At 41.5% G+C, this 12,500-nt stretch overlaps 1 long non-coding RNA gene across 1 annotated transcript in view; it reads left to right on the plus strand.

Moving 5' to 3' along the window:
- LOC138954848 (uncharacterized) overlaps positions 1-12,085 on the plus strand; it is a 16,064-nt gene extending 3,979 nt beyond the window's left edge. The window contains exon 2 of the long non-coding RNA XR_011451981.1: positions 11,290-12,085. This is a non-coding gene — a long non-coding RNA (uncharacterized lncRNA). The remainder of the gene's footprint in view (positions 1-11,289) is intronic.
- Positions 12,086-12,500: the final 415 nt, after the last annotated feature.

A 12,500-nucleotide genomic window follows, 5' to 3' on the forward strand; every position in this document is an offset into this window, starting at 1 on the left:
ATGATGGAGAATAAGATAAACGTAAATTTGGATCGTTTTATAAATTTTTATTTTTTTTTACAATTTTCAGATTTTTAATGACCAAAGTCATTAATTAATTTTTAAGCCACCAAGCTGAAATGCAATACCGAACCCCGGGCTTCGTCGAAAATTACTTGACCAAAATTTGAACCAATTTGGTTGAAAAATGAGGGCGTGACAGTGCCGCCTCAACTTTCACGAAAAGCCGGATATGACGTCATCAAAGACATTTATCAAAAAAATGAAAAAAACGTTCGGGGATTTCATACCCAGGAACTCTCATGTAAAATTTCATAAAGATCGGTCCAGTAGTTTAGTCTGAATCGCTCTACACACACACACACACACACACGCACGCACACACGCACGCACGCACATACACCACGACCCTCGTTTCGATTCCCCCTCGATGTTAAAATATTTAGTCAAAACTTGACTAAATATAACAAGAAAAACAATGGAAGATGAAAACAAGTCGCGTAAGGCGAAAATACAATATTTAGTCAAGTAGCTGTCGAACTCACAGAATGAAACTGAACGCAATGCAACGCAGCAAGACCGTATACTCGTGGTCCATCGCTCACGGCATAGGCAGTGACATTGACAAGAAGAGCGGGGTAGTGGTTACGCTATGCTGCATAGCACGCTTTTCTGTACCTCTCTTCGTTTTAACTTTCTGAGCGTGTTTTTAATCCAAACATATCATATCTATATGTTTTTGGAATCAGGAACCGACAAGGAATAAGATGAAAGTGTTTTTAAAACAATTTCGAAAAAAAAATTTGATAATAATTTTTATATATTTAATTTTCAGAGCTTGTTTTTAATCCGAATATAACATATTTATATGTTTTTTGAATCAGCAAATGATGGAAAATAAGATAAACGTAAATTTGGATCGTTTTATAAATTTTTATTTTTTTTTACAATTTTCAGATTTTTAATGACCAAAGTCATTAATCAATTTTTAAGCCACCAAGCTGAAATGCAATACCGAACCCCGGGCTTCGTCGAAGATTACTTGACCAAAATTTCAACCAATTTGGTTGAAAAATGAGGGCGTGACAGTGCCGCCTCAACTTTCACGAAAAGCCGGATATGACGTCATCAAAGACATTTATCAAAAAAATGAAAAAAACGTATGGGGATTTCATACCCAGGAACTCTCATGTCAAATTTCATAAAGATCGGTCCAGTAGTTTAGTCTGAATCGCTCTACACACACACACACACGCACACACACACACACATACACCACGACCCTCGTTTCGATTCCCCCTCGATGTTAAAATATTTAGTCAAAACTTGACTAAATATAAAAAGAAAGAAGATATGATTACAAAGTGATCAAAGATCACATTTCTTACTGAAAACTGCTCGTGCATAGGGTGTTATGTAGTACCATAGTAAGCTCCCACCCCCTACTTTGGGTCGGAACTGGTGCACAAGGGGGGGGGGGGGGGGGGGGGGGGCGCTTACAAGGTACTTTACGCTACTATCTCGCCACCTCCCTCGAGACTTCACTCCGAAATATGTGTTACGTTCAAAACGTAAAACAAGTCGCGTAAGGCGAAAATACAACATTTAGTCAAGTAGCTGTCGAACTCACAGAATGAAACTGAACGCAATGCAATTTTTCAGCAAGACCGTATACTCGTAGCATCGTCAGTCCACCGCTCATGGTCATGGCAAAGGCAGTGAAATTGACAAGAAGAGCGGTTTAGTAGTTGCGCTGAGAAGGATAGCTCGCTTTTCTATACCTCTCTTCGTTTTAACTTTCTGAGCGTGTTTTTTATTCAAACATATCATATCTATATGTTTTTGGAATCAGGAACTGACAAGGAATAAGATGAAAGTGTTTTTAAATTGATTTCGACAATTTAATTTTGATAATAATTTTTATATTTTTAATTTTCAGAGCTTGTTTTTAATCCAAATATAACATATTTATATGTTTTTGGAATCAGAAAATGATGGAGAATAAGATAAACGTAAGTTTGGATCGTTTTATAATTTTTTTTTGTTTTTTTTACAATTTTCAGATTTTTAATGACCAAAGTCATTAATTAATGTTTAAGCCACCACGCTGAAATGCAATATCGAAGACTACTTGACCAACATTTCAAACAATTTGGTTCAAAAACGAGAGCGTGACAGTGCCGCCTCAACTTTCACGAAAAGTCGGATATGACGTCATCAAAGACATTTATGGAAAAAAAGAAAAAAACGTTCGGGGATATCAATCCTAGAAACTCTCATGTAAAATTTCATAAAGATTGGTCCAGTAGTTTGGTCTGAATCGCTCTACACGCACGCACGCACGCACGCACGCACACACACACATACACACACACATACACCACGACCCTCGTTTCGATTCCCCCTCTATGTTAAAACATTTAGTCAAAACTTGACTAAATGTAAAAAAAGGGGTCACTGACAAAAATGCCACTTATAGTTTAGAAAATGATAATAACACGCTGATCTCGTGTAAAGACAGGAAAGTTAACTGTTCTGCCTAAAGGCGCTGGTTAATGCAGGTGTCACACACCCCACGTTGTCACCACTCAAATGAAATCACTAATATAAAAGATGACTAGGTGGTATACAGGGTGCAATGAACATGGTGCACTTAGCTTTTTGCCACTAACTGGGCGACCCGTGAATAGTCTATCTACACAACTGCTCCGTTGATTGAAGTGCCGGCTGGCGTAGAAACGAAGCAGGGATCAGTGGAGATATCAGGCGCCTCACTCAGTCGCTGAAGACAACGGGTGGTCGTGTAGGTGACGTCACTGCCTGCCAGAAGACCACTGCAGACGGTGACGGCCTCACCGGTTATCCCAGCAGCAGCAACAGCATACAGCACCGCGACACCAGGTTACAGCATACAGCACCGCGACACCAGGTTACAGCATACAGCACCGCGACACCAGGTTACATCATACAGCACCGCGACACCAGGTTACAGCATACAGCACCGCGACACCAGGTTACAGCATACAGCACCGCGACACCAGGTTACAGCATACAGCACCGCGACATTAGGTTACAGCATACAGCACCGCGACACCAGGTTACAGCATACAGCACCGCGACACCAGGTTACAGCATACAGCACCGCGACACCAGGTTACAGCATACAACACCGCAACACCAGGTTACAGCATACAGCACCGCGACATTAGGTTACAGCATACGTAGATAGGTCGGTAGATAAGTTGAAAGGCTGCAACAAAAAGCATCGGTGCACTAAACATGCCACGCATCCCTTCTCACTCCACTTTTAAAATATGTCACCCTTTTATATTTCATAGAGCACGTGGGCCTGCACAAACGAACATTTAAAACAACAAATCAGCTATTTTCCTCCCTTCTCTCCATATCTGCAAAAAACATATACAGATTATTCTTTTAGCGTCACAAGGAGCAAATTATGCTCTAACCTGGAAAGAACAACAGAGAGTATTTCATTCCACAAACATAGACTCGTCAACAGTGTTAAATAATGATTTATTACCTCAACAGCCTAATGTAAGTAGCTCTCCTTTAAGCGAATCCGCTTCCTTTGTATGGCTTTCACCCGTCGACGAGTTTCCTGCCACACCCTTCATGTGCTGAGTTTGCGTTGAAATTGTCCACGCTCAGTCAAGAAAAACACCTGACAACCTCGTCGTCAGAAACATGTAAGCAGCGAAAGCAGTCACTTCTCCCTAAGACCCTTCCTGGACGCACAGAGCCGGCACGTTGACATAAAAAGATATATCACCACGTGTTGGAAAACCACTAACTCTCAAGAAGAGGAAACAACTGACTTATATCGTGCTCAATGCCAAAGTGGGGCCGTTTTAAATTAAGTCTTCCCCAAAACACCTTGAAAACATCACGTGACTCCCCGTGTCACATATCCAGTTCAGTCCCAGTCGATTTTGCCCAGACAGCAAAATCACGCACGTGGAACCCCTGAACACAATGTCGTCCCTTGCATGCCAGCCAGGCGGGCAGAAAACGAAACCCCGTGCCAAGCTCAGTCAGCAGAATACAGCCCCTACAAACACAAGTACAGGAGCTTTTCATCGCAATTTGAGAAAGGCACCCCACACAGTGTTCCTTTCTCAATCCATGTCACTAAATCGTGACAGTCTGTCTGTTTGTTTGTCTATCTGTATGTCTGTCTGTCTGTCTGTCTGTCTCTCTCTCTCTCTCTGTTTTTTTCTCTCTCTCTCTCTCTCTGCACCCTCTCTCTCTCTCTCTCTCTCTCTCTCTCTCTCTCTCTCTCGGGGTCACGAGCAACATGGCGGCGAGCAAGCACTGCTCTGAGGGGGCTGCGATGTTTTCCAGACAATTTGATAGTTTCAAGTGACTCTCGGTGGCCAAATTTATAACAGTGGCATTCTAAGTGATCCTGGCATCTGAAGAAGTTATCAGTTCATTTCATGATTGTGGCGAAGTCGAGAAATTTGGACATTTTCTGTGTGATACTGTGCATCAAAATAGGTCTACAGTTTCAAACCCAGTTGGAGTTCAGCTCACCCGTCATTTTCCAGTATTTGTGTATCTGTGCACCCGTGTAACCGTACCCGCACCCGTTGTGAGCGTGCATCAGTCTGTGACCCATATTCATTTCAACATCGGCAGCCACGAGCATGACCTTGTAAACTTGTTGTGACCAGTTAGGCCTTGTCAACAATGCCTTCGTGTGCTATTAGTCACCGTGTGAAAACCGGTGTATGGACATGGACTCTGATCTCACTGCTGTATAAGAAAGCTGAGAGCTACAGTAGGCGCCGTATGTACCAGGGGATCAAAGCTGGTGGACTTGTGCTATCGCTGTTTTTCACTCTGACATTTCTGCAACTGGTTTGTGATGACGTAGGGGGCAACCCCGATGACAGTCCCTCGTACATGGTGGCAGCGATGTCATACATGAGGGACAGGAGAAAGTGGTCCAGTGCCAGAGTCCGCATCATCATCAGAGTGACTGTACACGGTCTATTACTCATCAACTGTGCCTGTGGCATGATCGTCTTCGTGGTTGCTCTTCTCTTGCTGGGGGGCGATATTGAGCAGAATCCTGGGCCCAATCCAACCTCTCCATCAAAATCGGGAAACAACAGTGAGGGGCGTGGCAGTCCAATGTCGATGACGTCACAGTCGGTGCCTATCCCGCCTGATTCCAGTGCCATGATGGATGACCTTTTTCAACGACTGCAGCAGATGCACAACACTACAAAACAGGAGATCGTTGAATCACAGAACGCGGCTATGGACAGCTTGAAGAAAGACATGAAGACAGACATGAATGATCTGAAGGAGTCTCTGTCGTCACAACTTAAGGCTAGGACTGATGAACTACAGAATCAGTGTTCCAACCTGCAGAAAGAAAACAAAGACCTTAAAGGTATGATCAACGAACTTTCACTGAAATGTGACTCTCTCGAGAATCACAGTCGCAGAAACAACTTGCTGTTCTTCGGTGTGCGTAAAGACCTTGACAATGAAAGTTGGGAGGACTGTGAAGAGAGTGTGAGGGAGGTGATCAGCGAAGGGATGGGTATCAATGAGTTTGTTGACATCGAGAGAGCGCATCGTACAAAAGGTAACGCGATTGTGGTCAAATTGTTGTCCTACAAACAAAAAAGTCTCATTCTTAGCAAATCACGCAATCTGAAACGCACAGAGGACTTTAAGAATGTAACCGTTAGGGAGGACTTCTCTGCGCTAGTTAGGGCGAAAAGAAAGGGCCTGAGCACCAAGCAAACAGAGTTGTACGAAGCGGGGAAATACCCCAAAATGCGTTTTGACAAACTCGTTTCCTCTGAGGGCGTGTACACTTACGATCTTGAGAGAGAACTAGTGGTCAAGCTGAAGGAGTGGGAGGGGGCACCCCAGAGAGACAAGCCAATTAGAGGGGATGATGTTCATGAAGAGAGGTTTGGCGGGGGTGCGGAGGGAGGGGAGGATGAAAACTCACAAAGATCGATGTATGACTGGGGTCACGACCCCTTTGGCAACCCCTCTGCAGACTTCCCCCCACTCGATCGGCATCAACCCAATGACGACGAAGGGTCTCAGTTCGCTTTTGGCAAAGACATGGCGTTTCCACCGTCACAGGGAGACCCTGGCACGTCGTCATCGGAGACACGTGCACGCCGCGACAGCCACATTCCTTTGCGCGACATGAACAAAAGTCCCATGCAGCTACGCCAGCGATCGGGGTCTAGGGCCAATCAGAATGACAACACGCAGCCAAAAATAAACTCGGCACTAGGCCTACAACGGGGAAACACCGCACAGGGTAGAGGGCAAACTCAGCAGCAGGTCAGAGGTGGAAAAACTCCTGGGACAGGTGTAAGAGGGGGTAGAGGTAGGGGTGGCTCCACAAGCACAAACAGATAGGGGTGTGGCCAAGGCCCAAGTTCGATTCGCATTTGTACTTGGAATTGTGACGGTTGGTTACAAAAACTTGATGTAAAGGATGTGATTGACTGTTTGCTAAGTTTTGACATTTTTTCATTGAATGAAACCTTTGTTGATTTTGATAATCGAGAGTACCCTGTGTTTAAAGACTATGATGTGCATGTTTCTAAGGCTGTCAGATTATCGCAGGGAGCAAGATGTTCGGGTGGTGTGATGGTTTTTGTTAAAAAACGATTGTCACAGCTAGTGAAACGTATTGATGTTAAACATAAACACACGGTTGTACTGGAAATAAATAAAACGTTGTTCGGTTTAGATAAGAATGTGTTTTTGATTTGCATGTATTTACACCCATATGACAGCAAATTTTGGGATGTTTCCGAATATGGCTATGGTATTGAAATTCTAGAACAATGCATTGTTGATTTGTTTGAATCTATTCATGAGGATTTCTCTCTGATTGTGTGTGGAGATTTGAATGCTAGAACAAGTTCGAATAATGCTGTGCCTGATGATAGTTTTGATGTGGATTGGAATAAAGTGTGTTTTAGAGATTCAGATTATGAAATGTGTGCAAGGATTTCCGATGATAAAGAAACAAACGCGTTTGGTAAAGAGCTGCTTGATATGTGTTCCATGTTTGGTTGTATTATAATGAATGGCTTACGGCAATTTGATTGTGATGATTCTTTAACTTTTGTGTCTACATCAGGTGGTAGTTACATTGATTACTTCATTATTTCTATTGATATTTGTACTTCAGATTTTATTCGCTCGTTACGTGTCATGTCTTCTGTTGATTCGTCACATTTTCCTGTCTCATTAGTGTTGAGTTGCCTAAGCAATATTGATTTTTCTGACAAAGCTCAGGCAAGCAAACCAAAATGGATTTCTAAAATGTGTTGGGACCAATCTAAAGATCAGAGCTTTTTGGAAACTTGGTATAGAGATGATTTACATGATTTGTATGAACAAGCTTTTATTGTTGTAGACTATGATGTAGATGAAGCATTGAAATTGTTTACTGATGCATTGTTGTCAGCGAGTGAGTGTATGAGAAAGACGGTTTTGGTGGGAGGCGGACAGCAGCGTAGGCCTGCGTTATGGTTTGACGATGATTGTAACACGGCGAAGACTGTTGCACGGCAACGCTTGACTGATTATAGACTTAGTAAATCAGATACAGACCGCGAACTGTATGTACAAGCACGGAAACAGTATAAGACGTTAACCAAAACAAAGAAAATAAGCTATAGCCGTAATAAAGCTTTACATCTGGCTTCTTTGGGAAAAGATGGGAAATTATTTTGGAAGGAAGTAAAGCAGCTATCGGGAAGAAAAAAGTCAGGGATTTCTAAGGAGGTTACTGATGCGCAGTGGTTTGAACATTTTCAGCAGCTATGTAATGTTGACGTTGTAAGGCAAGCGGAGAGAGAGGGAGAGGGTGGGCAGGCTGGTGCAAGGGAAGCAACCGATGATATATGTGCCGACTTGAATGCAGTAATTACAGAATCTGAGGTTTTAGAAGCCATTAGAAATTTGAAAAAAGGAAAAGCATGTGGTAGCGATGAAGTTCTAGCGGAAATGTTAAAGTTAGTTGCTGATACTGCTGTCCGCTTCCTCACAAAACTATTTAATATCCTGTTTGACCAGGGCATTTATCCGAATGAATGGGCAAAAGCTATTATTGTTCCAATCTTTAAAAAGGGTGATCCCAAGTTAACTGCGAATTACCGCGAGGTTTCATTACTTAGTTTAGTCAGTAAATGTTATACTTTTGTTTTGAATAAGAGATTAGTGAAATGGACGGAAGAACATAAAAAACTATCAGAATCTCAGGCTGGTTTTAGGCGTGGTTATTCCACCGTGGATCATATCTTTACATTAAAGGCTGCTGTTGATAAATGTTTTGCAAAGAGAGGATGTAAATTATATGTATGTTTTGTGGATCTACGCCAGGCATTTGACTCTGTTCAAAGAGAACCATTGTTTGACGTTTTGATGCAGTATGGTATGAATGGAAAATTTATGAAAGCAATAGTTGCCATTTATCAAAATGTTTTGTCATGTGTGAGGATTGAAGACAGAATGACTGATTTTTTTGAGTGTCCAGTAGGGGTCCGTCAAGGTTGTATTTTAAGTCCACAATTTGTTTCCCTTTTTATAAACGAGATAGCTAATTCTGTGGAAAACGGTGGAATGCATGGCATTCAGTTTTTGCCCGGTCTTGTCGAATTATTTATTTTACTTTTTGCGGACGACCTAGCTCTCCTCTCTGACACAGCACTGGGATTACAAAGGCAGATTAATGTTTTAAACGATGCATGTAAAAGACTGTACCTAAACATTAACATTGATAAAACTAAATGTATGGTATTTAGAAAAGGGTTTTTTTTGGGTAAGAATGAAAAATGGTATTTGAATGGAAAATTGCTTGAGGTTGTTAATGAATATAATTATTTAGGTTTTGTGTTTACTACAAAAATGAGTTTGAAAAGGGGAGTTGATTTTTTAGCGGTGAAAGGGAGGCGAGCATGCATTGACTGTATTAGACACGTTAGAAAACTGAATGATATCTCCAAAAGTTGTTTTTTCAAAATGTTCGACTCCCAGGTGCAATCCATATTAATGTACTCTTCCGAAATGTGGGGTCTCCAAAGATTAGACAATATAGAAAAGGTTCACACACTTGCATGCAAAAGGTTCTTAAGTGTTCCTCTTAAAGTATCCAACAAGTCTGTGTATGGAGAACTGGGACGCTACCCTTTGTACATCAACAGTGCAGTAAGGTGCATAAAATATTGGTTGAAGCTGTTGACACTAGATATATCCAGAATTCCCAGACAGGCATACTTAATGTTAAAAAACTTGGACGAGCGAGGTAAAACATGCTGGGCAACACATGTAAAGAATACATTGTTTAGCACGGGGTTTGGATATGTTTGGTTACAACAAGGGGTGGGGTGTGAAAAAACATTTATTTCTTTGTTTAAACAGAGAATGGCTGATATGTATTTGCAGGAATGGAATGGTTCCATTATAAGTAATGACATTTATCAAAACTACCGATTATTCAAAACAGTTTTTGAAAGTGAGAAGTACTTTGATTTCATTGACAAAAAATGTTTCCGCGATTGTTTGATCAAATTGCGTCTGGGTGTGTTGCCTATTGGAGCTTCGTGTTTTAGAAGAACATTTGGAAGGGACAGGAATATTCTATGCAAGCTTTGCGATGTTGTGGAAGACGAAAAGCACTTTGTATTTGATTGTCCATTGTATGCAAACGCCAGGGCTAAGTTTCTAAATACAAGATATAACTCATTAAATTATGTGAATATTCTCCGCAACGGCTCATCATCTGATATTCGTAGATTAAGCATTTACTTGTTTATTGCTCTAAAAACTCGCCTGGAGTTTACTGAAAACATAGCTCAAGAGGACTGATTGTGACTGTATTACTTTACCGAGTATGTTTAGTTTTGTATCTTTGTCGATTTGCCGCTGTATGTGTTTAGTTTTGTATCTTCGTGTTGCTTTGCCGCTGTAGGTATTTTTGACTTGTATTTTTGTTTGTAACGACCCTATTCTAGGGGCTAGAGGCCTGAAGAATAAATGATGTTCTTGTTCTTGTTCTTGTTCTCTCTCTCTCTCTCTCTCTCTCTCTCTCTCTCTCTCTCTCTCTCTCTCTCTCTCTCTCTCTCTCTCTCTCTCTCTCTCTCTCTCTCTCTCTCTCTCTATTTCATCCCATCTTCTCTATCAATCTATCACATGTACACACACACACGTACATACAAAAAACCACACACACACACACACACACACACACACACACACACACACTCACGCACGCACCCAAACACACACACACACACACACACACACACACACACACACACACACACACACACACACACACACACACTTGAACGGTATGTCTTAATGATGCATACTTTCAAATAACAAAATCACCAAAAGTATCAGTGAGCAAAGTATTTTTATTTTTGTTATTGACATCTGCCAAAAAACGAACTCCAGAAATAACTCTGTCGGGTCTGTAAACGAGTGATAACTCTTGCTTTCGTTGAGGCAAACTTTCCACGCGTGCTGTCCATGAGTTTCAGAAACAACCCTTGCCAGTGATTTGTCATTGTTGTAACGTGGCAAAGCTTGTCTCGATATAAGCAAGAGTATTCTCTCTTTCACAACACACACAAACTCGACAGAGTTATATCCTAACATCGTCAATTCCTTCTCTTCCAGGACGCCCGACAGAGTTATGTCCTAACGTCGTCAATTCCTTCTCTTCCAGGACGCCCGACAGAGTTATGTCCTAACATTGTCAATTCCTTCTCTTCCAGGACGCCCGACAGAGTTATGTCCTAACATTGTCAATTCTTTCTCTTCCAGGACGCCCGACAGAGCTATGTCCTAACATCGTCAATTCCTTCTCTTCTAGGACGCCCGACAGAGTTATGTCATAACATTGTCAATTCCTTCTCTTCCAGGACGCCCGACAGAGTTATGTCCTAACATTGTCAATTCCTTCTCTTCCAGGACGCCCGACAGAGTTATGTCATAACATTGTCAATTCCTTCTCTTCCAGGACGCCCGACAGAGCTATTTCCTAACATCGTCAATTCCTTCTCTTCCAGGACGCCCGACAGAGTTATGTCATAGCATTGTCAATTCCTTCTCTTCCAGGACGCCCGACAGAGCTATGTCCTAACATCGTCAATTCCTTCTCTTCCAGGACGCCCGACAGAGTTATGTCATAACATTGTCAATTCCTTCTCTTCCAGGACGCCCGACAAAGTTATGTCCTAACATTGTCAATTCCTTCTCTTCCAGGACGCCCGACAACGAGGTGATCCAGGTCAAGAAGCGATATTGTAGTCCAATAGGGTATAACTGCACACTGCCAACGGCCAGTTCATGCTGCACGAGACGTTGCATCGGATCTGTTAGATATAAATATTGCAGTTAATTCTCCTTTGGTCACAGAGGGGAACCCGCTTAATTGTAACCATAAAATTAGGTTCATTAAATGTGTTGACTTATTTACGCTAGATGAGCAAAAGTTAACTACAATTGCACCCAAGAAGCATTCACAAAAAGGTTCTTTTATTTAGTTTGTGTGTGTAATTTAAACTCTCGTGTCACGCAAATATGTCGACCCCCAAAACGGGTGGTTATAGCCGTGCTCATTGTACTGGTAGCTACTTTACAGCAGAAGTGTGTCTCCAACTGAAACTGGTTTATTTGAAGCATTCAGATATTCAACCGCTCCAGACAACATGTTAAAATCAGATGAGACAAACAATGGTAAGAAAACGACTGACCTGAAGTGACCATAACGCACGTTTCATGCGGTGTCACATTTTGAAACGTGCGTTTATTTTGTTCTCAATCAAATCAACTCTGTCAGATGGGGTACATGACTACTGCTATAATGAGCTCATTACTGTAGATATCGAAATCTCAACACCAAAGGAATCATTCATATCTAAAATACATCTAAACCACAATAACATTTCCGTGTCACGCGCGAAGCGTACGTTATAGTAAATTTTTTTAACCAAGTGTGGAAGCTGAACAATTAATTAATGGTTGCATTTAATAAACAAGCAAAAATAATAAGAACGTTTTTGTTGTTTCGTTCTTTTGTTTGTTTAATGTTAACATTTAGTTCATGTGTGTGTGTGTGTGTATGTGTGTGTATGTGTGTGTGTGTGTGTGTGTGTGTATGTGTATGTGTGTGTGTGTGTGTGTGTGTGTGTGTGTGTATGTATGTGCGTTCGTGTGTTTATGTGTGTTATCAACACAAATCAAGTTCTTAAACGTGCACACTGTTGTAGTCTCTCACTTTCCTATTTGCAATGGATGTTATCAATTTGTCGAATGTCTGTATCATTATTTACCTAGACTATTAATGAAAACAGTTAAGAGAATATATTCTCGTTGTCATGTACATAGAGATTACACAATTTTCTATTTATCCTACATGCGTGAGAGAGACACCCGTGAGATAATAATCGTTCAAATCACACGTGTGTATATCA

This window comes from Littorina saxatilis, unplaced genomic scaffold, assembly GCF_037325665.1.
Source record: "Littorina saxatilis isolate snail1 unplaced genomic scaffold, US_GU_Lsax_2.0 scaffold_466, whole genome shotgun sequence".
Classification (NCBI taxonomy): Eukaryota; Metazoa; Mollusca; class Gastropoda; order Littorinimorpha; family Littorinidae; genus Littorina; species Littorina saxatilis.